Source organism: Rhincodon typus, chromosome 16 (assembly GCF_021869965.1).
Source record: "Rhincodon typus isolate 14 chromosome 16, sRhiTyp1.1, whole genome shotgun sequence".
Taxonomy (NCBI): Eukaryota; Metazoa; Chordata; class Chondrichthyes; order Orectolobiformes; family Rhincodontidae; genus Rhincodon; species Rhincodon typus.
The window spans coordinates 13524706-13535661 of NC_063347.1; the positions used below are offsets into that span (position 1 = coordinate 13524706).

Sequence of the window (10956 nt, forward strand, 5' to 3'; positions counted from 1 at the left end):
TATTTCTTGCCCATCCCCAGTTACTCTTGAGAAGGTGGTGATGAGCTGCCTTTTTGAACCGCTACAGTCCTCCTGCTGTGGGTTGACCCACAATGCCATTAGGGAGGGAATTCCAGGATTTTAACCCAGCAACAGGTAAGGAATGGTGATATGTTTTCAAGCCAGGACAGTGAGTAGCTTTGAGGGGAACTTGAAGATGGCGGTGTTCCCATATGTCTGCTGCCCTTGTCCTTCTAGATGGAAGTGGTCATAGGTTTGGAAGGTGCTGTCTGAGGATCTTTGGTGACTTTCTGCAGTGCATCCTGTAGATAGTACACACTGCTGCTACTGAGCGTCGGTGGTGGAGGGAGTGGATGCCTGTGGAGGTAGTGCCAATCAAGCGGGCTGCTTTGTCCTGGATGGTATCAAGCTACTTGAGTGTTGTTGAGGTTACATCCAGGCAAGTGGGGAGTATTCCATCACACTCCTGACTTGTGCCTTATAGATGGCAGACAGGCTTTGAGGAGTCAGGAGGTGAGTTACTTGCCGCAGTATTCCTAGCTTCTGACCTGCTCTTATAGCCATTGTGTTTATATGGTGAGTCCAGTTGAGTTGCTGATCAATGATAATCCCCAAGATGTTGATAGTGGGGGATTCAGTGATGGTAACACCATTGAATGTCAAGGGACGATGGTTAGATTGTCTCTTATTGGTGATGGTCATAGCCTGGCATTTGTGTGGCGTGAATGACACTTGCCACTTGTCAGCCCAAGCCTGGATGTTGTCCAGATATTGTTGCATTTGAATATGGACTGCTTCAGTATCTGAGGAGTTGTGAATGGTGCTGAATATTGTGCAGTCATTGGCAAACACCCCCATTTCTGACCTTATGATGGAGGGAAGGTCATTGATGAAACAGCTGAAGATGGTTGGGCTGAGGACACTACCGTGAGGAACTCCTGCAGAGATGTCCTGGAGCCGAGATGATTGACCTCCAACAACCATGACCATCTGGATGGGTATTTGAATAGGAAGAGTTTGGAGGGATATGGGCCAAATGCTGACAAATGGGACTAGAGTAATTTAGGATATCTGGTTGGCATGGACAAGTGGACCAAAGGGTCTGTTTCCATACTGTACATCACAATGACTCTTTGACTCTATTTTATAACTCAAAATTATTTTTCATTAAGTGCCAATAGTATTTAAAAGCTGCAGTATATAGGATGATCCCAGCATATAATATCATACTGTATTTAAATAGCACCTCTAACATAGCAAACGTTTGATACCATACCACATAAGATATTATGGGAGGTTACTAAATACAAGTTTTAGGGAGCAGTGTAAAGGAGGCAAACAAAGGAGGAGGTGTTTATCTGATGAGTTGGATAATCACCCATGATCATGTTGAATGGGAAAGCAGGCTTGAGAACTGAATGGTGTACTCATGCTGCTATTTTCTATGTTTTTATGAGGAAATTCCAGAGCTTACAGCCTTAGCAGTCAAAGGCACGGCTGCCAATCCTCCAGTATTCAAAACTGGGGATGCTGAAGAGACTAGAATTGGAGGAGTCCCAATATTTCAGAGGGTTGTAGGGCTGGATGTTATAGAGATAGGATAGGGTGAGGTCATGGACAGATTTTAAAATCAAGTTGTTGCCCAACTAGAAGCAATGTAGGTCAGTGAGCACAAGGATGATGTGTGAACAGGACTTAAGGAGAGTTGAGTAGCAGTGTTTTGGATGATCTCCAAAATCATTATCTGCCATTTCCGCCAGCTCCAGTGAGATGCCACCACCAGACACATATTCCCCTCCCCTCCCTTGTCAGCTTATTGCAGGGACCATTCCCTCTGGGACACCCTGGTCCACTCTTCTTTCACTCCTAATACCACCACCACCTTCCCCTGCAACTATAGAAGGTGTAACATCTGTCCATTTACTTCCTCCTTCCCCAGTGTCGAAGGGCTGAAACACACCTTCCAGGTGAAGCAGCGCTGTACCTGTACATCACAATCAAGTTTACTGCATTCACTGCTGACAATGTGGTCCCCTCTACATTGGGGAAGCGAAGTGTAGACTGGGTGACTGCTTCGCAGAATACTTGCATTCTGTTTGCAAAAAAGACCCTGAACTTCCAGTTGCCTGCCATTTTAACACACTGCCCTGTTCCCTAGCCAACATCTCTGTCTCAAGATTGCTGCAGTGTTCCAGAGAAGCTCAGCGCACGCTGGAAGAACAACACCGCATTTTCCGCCTGACAACCCTGCAGCCTTCCTAACTCAATATTGAGTTCAATAACTTTAAGTCCTGAGCTCTCGCATGTCCTTACCCCAACTTCCAACACCAGGCCTTGGTATTATATATCTGCTCTTAACAACCCATTGTTAGCCACTAACAGTCTCCATTAACAGCTTTCACCCTCCTAGCCAGATTGTTATCTACTCCTTTGTCTGCTCTTCTCTCTCTTTGGGTTCTATCCCCACCTATTGTTTACTTCTTACCCCTCCCCCCACCCTATCTTTTGCATATAAATTGACATTTTCCTCGCTACCATCAATTCTGAGGAAGGGTCACTCGAACTGCGACATTAACTCTGATTTCTCTCCACAGATGCTGCCAGACCTAAGCTTTTCCAGCAATTTCTATTTTTGTCTCTGGTTTACAGGAACTACAATTCTTTCGGTTTTAATTCAGTTTGCAAATGATAGAAAGTGGATGGCTGCCCTAGAGTTAACAGAGGCACGGATGAGAGTTTAAGCAAAAGATGAACTGAGGAAGGGGCAGAGTCAGGCAATGTTACAGGGGTGGAAATGGGCAATTATAGTTATAAAACAAACACAGAGAATACAGGAGAAACTCAGCAGATCTGATAGCATCTATGGAGAGAAAGCAGAATTAGCGTTTCGGGTCCACTGACAATTCTTCAGAAGTGATTGTGGTTGATTTTGTCTGATTCCAGCAACAATCAGTTCTAAAGAAGGGCCACTGGACCTGAAGTGTTAACTCTGCTTTCTCTCTACAGATGCTGCTAGACTTGCTGAGTTTTTCCAGCAATGTCTGTTTTCATTTCTAATTTCTAGCATCCGCAGCTCTTTGTTTTGATTTTCTTCTCATTCTGTACAGAATGTCAGACAAGTAATGCGACACTTTAGAGATAGTGAATGAAACAGATGGTGCTGAGGCCTGCACCTTGGTGCTGAGGTAGAGTTGGGTGCATCACTGCACGTGGAAACCAATAGTACATTTCTGGATGATGTCATTTAAGAGTAGAAAGAAGATGAGAAATAGACCAAGGGTGGATCCTTAGAGGACACCAGAGGGAACTACACAGAAGCGGAAAGAGAAAGCATTGTCTGTAATTCTCAGGCTGTGCATGGATAGTTGAATATAGAGTGCAGTCCCACCTATCTAGAAGATAGTGGAGAGACGATGGAGGAGAGTAGAGTCAAAAGGTCAAATGTATAAAGACGAATAGTTTATTTTTGTCATGGCCACATAGAGTATCATGAAACGTTAATAAGAACATTTTCAGTTCAGTCTTGTGGCAGGCAGGCACCTGATTGGAGTGATTGAAAAATGGAGTTCTTGAAATGATGCCAAGAATCTGGGAGGTGAGAAAACACATTCAATAAATAAAGGAAAAGGGGAGGTGAGAGGCAAAGAAGTAGCTTGCAAGGTCAGGGGCATCAAGGAATTTACTTTTTGAGGAAGAGGTGATGAGGACAAGTTCAACTTTCAGGAACAAAAGGTTCCCAAGTCCCACTTTCACTTTGAGAATAGCTTACATCATCTTGTGTAGCACTATCACTATGCTAAATGGGACAGACTTGGAACAGATCTAGCAAGACTGGTCATCCATGAGGCCTCATGGGCCAACAGCAGCAGCAGAATGGTACTCCAACACAATCTGAAACCTGTATAACCCCCATTCCACTACTACCATCAAGTCAGGGGAATCAATCCTGCTTCAATAAAGAGTGCAAGAGGGTGTGCTATAACCTGTAGCAGACATACCCGAAAATGAGGTGTTAGCTACAAAACAGGACTACTTGCATGTCAAACAGAATAAGCAGCAAATGATAGACAGAACCAAATGATCCATAACCAAAAGTTCAGATCTAAGAGCTGCAGTCCTGCCACATCCAGTCATAAATGGTGATGGACAATTAAACAATTCATTGGAGGAGGCAGCTCCATAAATATCCCCACCGCTGGGATGTGAAAGTCCAGCAAATCAATGCAAAAGATAAGGCTGAAGCAATTACAACAATCTCTAGTCAGAAGTGCTGAGTGGATGATCCATCTTGGCCTCCTCCAGTGGTCCTGAGTGTCACAGATATCAGTCTTCAGCCAATTCAACCCAATCTACGTGGTATCAAGAAATGATTGAAGGCACTAGATACTTCAAAGACTATGGACTTTCTTCTAAATTCACTTGTGGGACATGGATACCACTGACTGGCCAGCATTTATTTCCCATTCCTAGTTACCATTGAGAAGATAGTGGTGAGCCGCCTTCTTAAACCGTTGCAGTCCACGTGCTCTAGGTAGACCCACAATGCCATTAGGGAGGCAATTCCAGCAACAGTGAAGGACAGCGATGTGTTTCCAAGACAACAGGGGAAATGGCTTGGAGGGAAACTTGCAGGTGGTGGTGTGTCTGCTGCCCTTGTCCTTCTAAATGTAAGTATGTGGCTTTGGATGGTGCTATCTAAAGATCTTTGGTGAATTTCTGCAGAGCATCTTGTAAATAGCACACTGCTGATACTGAGCATCGGTGGTGGAGGGAGTAGATGTTTGTGGATGTGCTGTCAATCAAGCGGTCTGCTTTATCCTAGATGGTGTCAAGCTTTTTGAGTGTTTTTGGAGCTGCACCCATCCAGGCAAGTGGGGACTGTTCCATCATACTCCTGACTTGGGCCTTGTAGATGCTGAACAGGCCTCAGGGCATCAGGAGGTGAGTACATGCTGCCGTTTTCCTAGCCTCTGACCTGTTCTTATAACCACTGTGTTTATTCGGCAGGTCTAGTTGAGTTTATGGTCAATGGTAACCCCCAGGATGTTGATAGTGGGGGATTCAGTGATGATAGCACCATTGAATGTCAAGGGGCAGTGGTTAGATTGCTCTCTAATAGAAATGATTATTGCCTGGCATTTATGTGATGTAAATGTTACTTGTCACTTTTCAGCCCAAGCCTGGATATTGTCCAGATCTTGTTGCATTTCAACATGAACTGCTTCAGTAGAAGTCGGAGGAGTCATGAATGGTGATGAACATTGTGCAATTATCAGCGAACATTCCGCCTTCTGAATTTATTACATTGCTTCTGACAACATTCCAACAATGGTACTGAAGAAGGTGCTTCAGAACTTACCACACCCCTAGCTTAGCTATTCCAGTACAGCTATAACACTGGCATCTACCAAACTCTGTGCCCTGTGTACAGAAAGCAAGACAAATCCAACTCAAGCCATCAGTAGACTCTTGATGATCAGTAAAGTGATGAAAGGTGTCATCCACAGTGCTATCAAGCAGCATTTGCTCAGCAATAACCTGCTCAGTGATGCCCAGTTTGGGTTCACCAGGGCCACTCAGCTCTAACCTAATTAGAGCCTTGGCTCAATCATGAACAAAAAAACTAAATTGCTGCAGTGTGGTGAGAGTGACTGCCCTTGACATCAAGACCACATTTGACTGAGTGTGGAATTGAGGACATTAGCAAAAATAGAGTCAACTGGAATTGGGGCAAAACTCTTCTCTGGTTGGAGTCATAGTTGGCAGAAAGGATGATGATTGTGGTTGTTGGAGGTCAGTCATCTCAGCTGTAGGGCATCTCTGCAGGAGTTCCTCAGGGTAGTGTCCTAGGCCTAACCATCTTCGGTTGCTTCATCAATGACCTTCCCTCCATCATAAGGTCAGAAGTGGGGATGTTCTTTGATGACCGCACAATGTTCAGCACATTCACAAGTCTTCAGATACTGAAGCAGTCTGCATCCAAATGAAGCAATTCCAGGATGATATTTAGGTTTGATCTGACAAGTGGCAAGTAGTATTCGTACTACAGAAATGCCAGGCAATGCCCATCTCCAATAAAAGACAATCTACCTACTGCCCTATGACATTCAAATGTGTTATTATCACTGAATCCCCACTATCAATATCCTAGGGGTTACCATTGGCCAGAAATTGAATTGGATCAGCCATGTAAGTGCAGTGAGTATAAGCACAGGTCAGAGGCCAGGAATCCTGCAGCAAGTAACTCACCTCCTGAATCCCGAAAGCCTACCCACTATCTACAAGGTATGGATCATGAATATTTTGGAATATTCCCCACTTGCCTGAATGGGTGCAGCTCCAACAATATTCGAACAGCTTGACACCATCCAGGACAAAGCAGCCGATTTGATTGGCACCATTTCCACAAACATCCACTCCCTCCACCAGCAATGCTCAGCAGCAGCAGTGCATACTATCTACAAGATGCAGTGGTTCACTGAGGTTTCTTAGGAAGCACCTTCCAAACTCATGACCACTTCCATCCAGAAGGACAAGGGCAGCAGATACACAGGAATGCCACCATCTGTAAGTTCCCCTCCAAGCCATTCGTCACCCTGACTTGGAAATATATCACCGTTCCTTCACTGTCACTGGGTCAAAATCCTGCAATTACCTCCTTAACGACTTTGTGGTCAACGTACAGCAGGTGGACTGCAGCAGTTCAAGAAGGCAGCTTATCACCACCTTCTCAAGGGCAACTAGGGATGGGCAACAAATACTGGTTCAGCCAGCAACGCCAACATCCCATGAATGACTATAAGAAGAACTGTTAACAGGACCCATAATCACTAACTTGGCGATTTTTCATATGGTCTTGATGTATCTATTTCTGAGATTTCTACTAATATCCAGAAAGACTTCTGTGTTTGCGATCTAAAAGTGCTCCACGTGCTGAGACTAATTAGAACTAAGCATCTAACATTATCTTATTCAACCGCTGATTTTTAAAACAAATCCCATTTTAGCCATTTGTCACAGGGAGAGCTGTAGAGCGGCATGGAGTGGCAACATTTTATTTTTGTTTGGCAACATTTTATATCTTGGTGCTTTAGCAACAAAAGGTCTCGGATCAGAGACAGAGTAAAGTTATCTCCGCACCCGAAACGTCAGCTTTCCTGCTCCACTGATGCTGCCTGGCCTGCTGTGTTCATCCAGCTCTACACTGTGTTATCTCTGACTCCAGCGTCGGCAGTTCTTACTATCTCTATCAAAGTTATCTCCGCGTTGTCCCCCAACAAATCCCTCAACTCCTGCATCACCAAACACAGTCTTCTAATTTTTCTTAAAAAAACAAGTTTCCTGGATTTTTTTTAGCTCTTATAAGAGACCCCAGCTGATTTTTCTTTTTTCTCCAGATCCCCTGCTTTTTTTTGTGTAATGAGACAGAAAATGACACCTTTGCGGACTGCGTTTATTATCATTTATAAGTTTTTCTTCGACCACCGGGAAAACAACCGAATATTTATAAATATTTACGAAAACTGAATATTCACAAGCAAAGCCTGTTACAGACAATGACAATGATAATCAAAAAGTGAAGAGTGGGGGGAGTAGGGAGAGAGAAGGGGACTTAATCAAAATGGAGTTGGAGAGAGAATTAAAACACTAACCCTGGGGTGCCCACCTCTCTTTAAACGCATCGAGAGCATTAAACACATTTTTCTACCGTGCACAATGACGGCAATATAAATTGATGCAAATCTGCATGGGAAAGCTCAGGCAGCTGGAACAAGGTGGCCCACACAACACGAAATATTCTAAATGGGAAGATTCGTCGTTTACCTGCATGGCATTGGGATATCTATCACACCATACTGTAACAAGTGAGATAGAACTGTTGCTGCTGTTGCCTTAGAGGAAGCCGCCCAGGAGGTCATCTCCGTGTGCTAATAGCGGCAGCGAAATTTCCTAACCCGCATCTGTAACTTCAGTGTATGGCAATAACTCACTGGTCCCGGACACTGTAATGAATTTCGCGAGCAGAGACAAATGTAACTGTCCTGCCACATCTACCTGCCTCGAATCAGTTCATCCATTTCCTGCAGAGTTGTAACTAACAACAAGAGAAAGTTGGAGAAACTCAACAGTTCTGGCAGTGGGTGTGCAGAGAAGACAGCGTTAAAGCTGAAGAAGGGTCACTGGACACTAAACATGAGCGGTTTTTCTCTCCACAGATGCTGCCAGACCTGCTGAGTTTCTCCAGCAATTACTATTTTCTGTTTATTTCAGATCTCCAGCTTCCGCAGCTCATTTTGTTCCTTAAAATTCTGTCTTTTTTTTATAATGCTACCGGCATCTAGGACTCCCTTGAGACTATACAAAATAAAGTAGAAACCGAACGTGGGAAATTGAAGAAAATAAAACCCATTAGTGGAAAAGTTAAACTAAATGTCTGCGATCAAAAACGTCATAAAACCGCATGATTCAAGTGTGGAGAAATATATCGAAGCATCTCACAAATTAATTCGACAGAAAATGACAGTGAGCATATAGGAAAAGGCAGGAATAAAACCTGCCAAAAGAAATTCCTTTATTGAGGTAAAAGATGACATAAGCAGAATCTATCAGAAGACTTTCCTAACGTAATAGCGAATCAGATGTTCAGCTATGCTTAACTACTGGGTCATTCGTATCTTTTTGCATATTTTCACACTAGGTGACTGAAGTGCAAGGCTTAAAGTCATTGAACATTTTCTCTTCCCCTGTTGATTTATCCAGGAGTGCAGTTTCAATGATGCCTTGCTGGCAGATGCAGGGAGGATGTTCCGGATGGTGGGTGTGTCCAGAACAAGGGGTCACAGTCTGAGGATTCGGGGTAGACCATTTAGGACAGAGATGAGGAGACATTTCTTCGCCCAAAGAGTGGTGAGCCTGTCGAATTCATTACCACCGAAAGTAGTTGACGCTAAAACATTGAATGTATTCAACAGGCGGCTGGATATTGCAGTTGGGGCGAGTGGGATCAAAGGTAATGGCGAGAAAGCAGGATGAGACTAGAGTTGGACGATCAGCCATAATCATGAAGAATGGCGCAGCAGGCTCGAAAGGCCGAATAGCCTCCTCCTGCTCCTATCTTCGCTGTTACTTTGAGCACTTTGTTGTTAGTGACACGTGGGCGCAGAAGGGCCAGTTTCTCAAGGAGCTACATAAATGCAAGTATCAGGTGATTTTCACAGGAGCTTACTCTGACCACAGTCAGATCCCAGCCTGACACAACACAAATGCCGTGATTAACAGCGGGAGCTAACGCTGCACGGTTTTTATATTATTTATAAATGCCGACGGTTTTTAAGTATTTGCTCTCTTTGGGACACCACCCGTAGACCCCAGACATCGTCACTGGGTAACAACACGGAGAAGGAATTTAATAATTGCTAAATACAGCGGATGCTGGAGATGGGAAATATAAGCTGGAAGCTGCTCGGGAAACTCTGCAGGTCTGACCGCTTTAGTGAAAACAGAAACAGAGTTTAGCGTTTCGGTTCAATGATTTCGGAACTGAATTTAATCTTTTACTGAGATCGGAGGAAGGCTCACTTGAACAGAAACGTTAACTCTGATTTCTCTTCACAGATACTGCCAAACCTCCTGAACATGCCTCGATTTATTTGCCCATCCTGTAGCAGCAATTGGATCTTTGTGTTACTAAAATAGCATCTGCCACTGAATCTCAAGCATTTACCAAATTATAAAACACGCGTGTAAACAAAGTTGGGATGAATATTGTCTACTGTTCTGTTTGGAAACGCTTCATCTTGCAAAGTCCATTTGTAAACTCAAAATCACTGACCTGGATTAAAGTATCGGGGTAAAGTTATCTAGTAGCCAGCAACCAGTAGAAGCATCCTTCACCTTCTGCCCGCGTTTACAGCTCTAACAAAATGGAAAGAACGCATCGAGGAGCTAGCTGTCCATCCGATGCAACACGCCAAGAGATCTTTCAGAGCTGAATGGTTTGTTTTTGTCTGAGACAACAGCCAGCTGTCAGCACACTCATTCACTCACTAAATACATTCTCTTCTAAAATAGGAGCGATCGGAAGATAAGTTAAAAATAGGTCCCCAGTTTACATTGAGGGCACTTCAGACAAGGGTGCAGCTGTGAATAGAGCAGGATTGAGGCAGCTGCCAACTGGCACATTTTCACTGAGCAGCTGAACAGGTAGCAAGCATTGGTCGAACGTCAGTAACTACAATCCAAAGTAGTGTCAGAGGGAAAACATAGATATCAAGTACAAAACGTCAACACTCGCCACTTACAACATCAATTAGGCATTTTGCAGGGTTACAGAAAGGGTGGTGGAGTGGGGGAAACGAGTGAACGGGCTTTGCAAACCGACAGTGAAACTACTATGGGCCGAATGGCTGCCTCTTGGGTTAAGCAGAACAAAAGTCAGGTTACTGGTTGGGTGCACGATGTTTTCCATTTGTAGATACATTCTCTCCAATTGACTTTTGATACTTACACATATTGAAGTTATTTTTTGAAAAGTTTTCACAAAATTCAGTTTGGCTGGGTACAGCTTTCATCTATTGGTGTTTTAGTATGGCCTGTCCCTGACATTCCAGATTTTTAGATCACTTTTTAAAACGAGGGGAAGACTGCTTATACACTGTAGACACATTAGCATTGCAGGGAAATTCTTTATATGCCAGTGCTTTGCCACCACTCGATTGATCATTTAAAATAAAGTTCTTGTCTAGTCAACAACTAAGCCCTTATGGAAACACCCAACCCTAAACGAACAATATTCTAACAAACTACGGGCAACAAAAACACTTGGGTCTGAAGCCAGTGGAGGAGAAAGATGTGAGGAGAGAGGAGAGAAATGTGAACAAATCCCTGATGCAGTTCTAGCAGACTTCCAACAATGAGGGAGGAGGTCACTTACCAGTCTCATCTCATGAACATACA

General features: G+C 43.9%; 1 long non-coding RNA gene across 1 annotated transcript; it reads left to right on the top strand.

Moving 5' to 3' along the window:
- The first annotated feature begins 8715 nt into the window (after positions 1-8715).
- LOC125485148 lies at positions 8716-9752 on the top strand. Its single transcript, XR_007263915.1, has 2 exons — positions 8716-8907; positions 9616-9752. It is a non-coding gene; the product is annotated as an uncharacterized LOC125485148 (long non-coding RNA).
- Positions 9753-10956: the final 1204 nt, after the last annotated feature.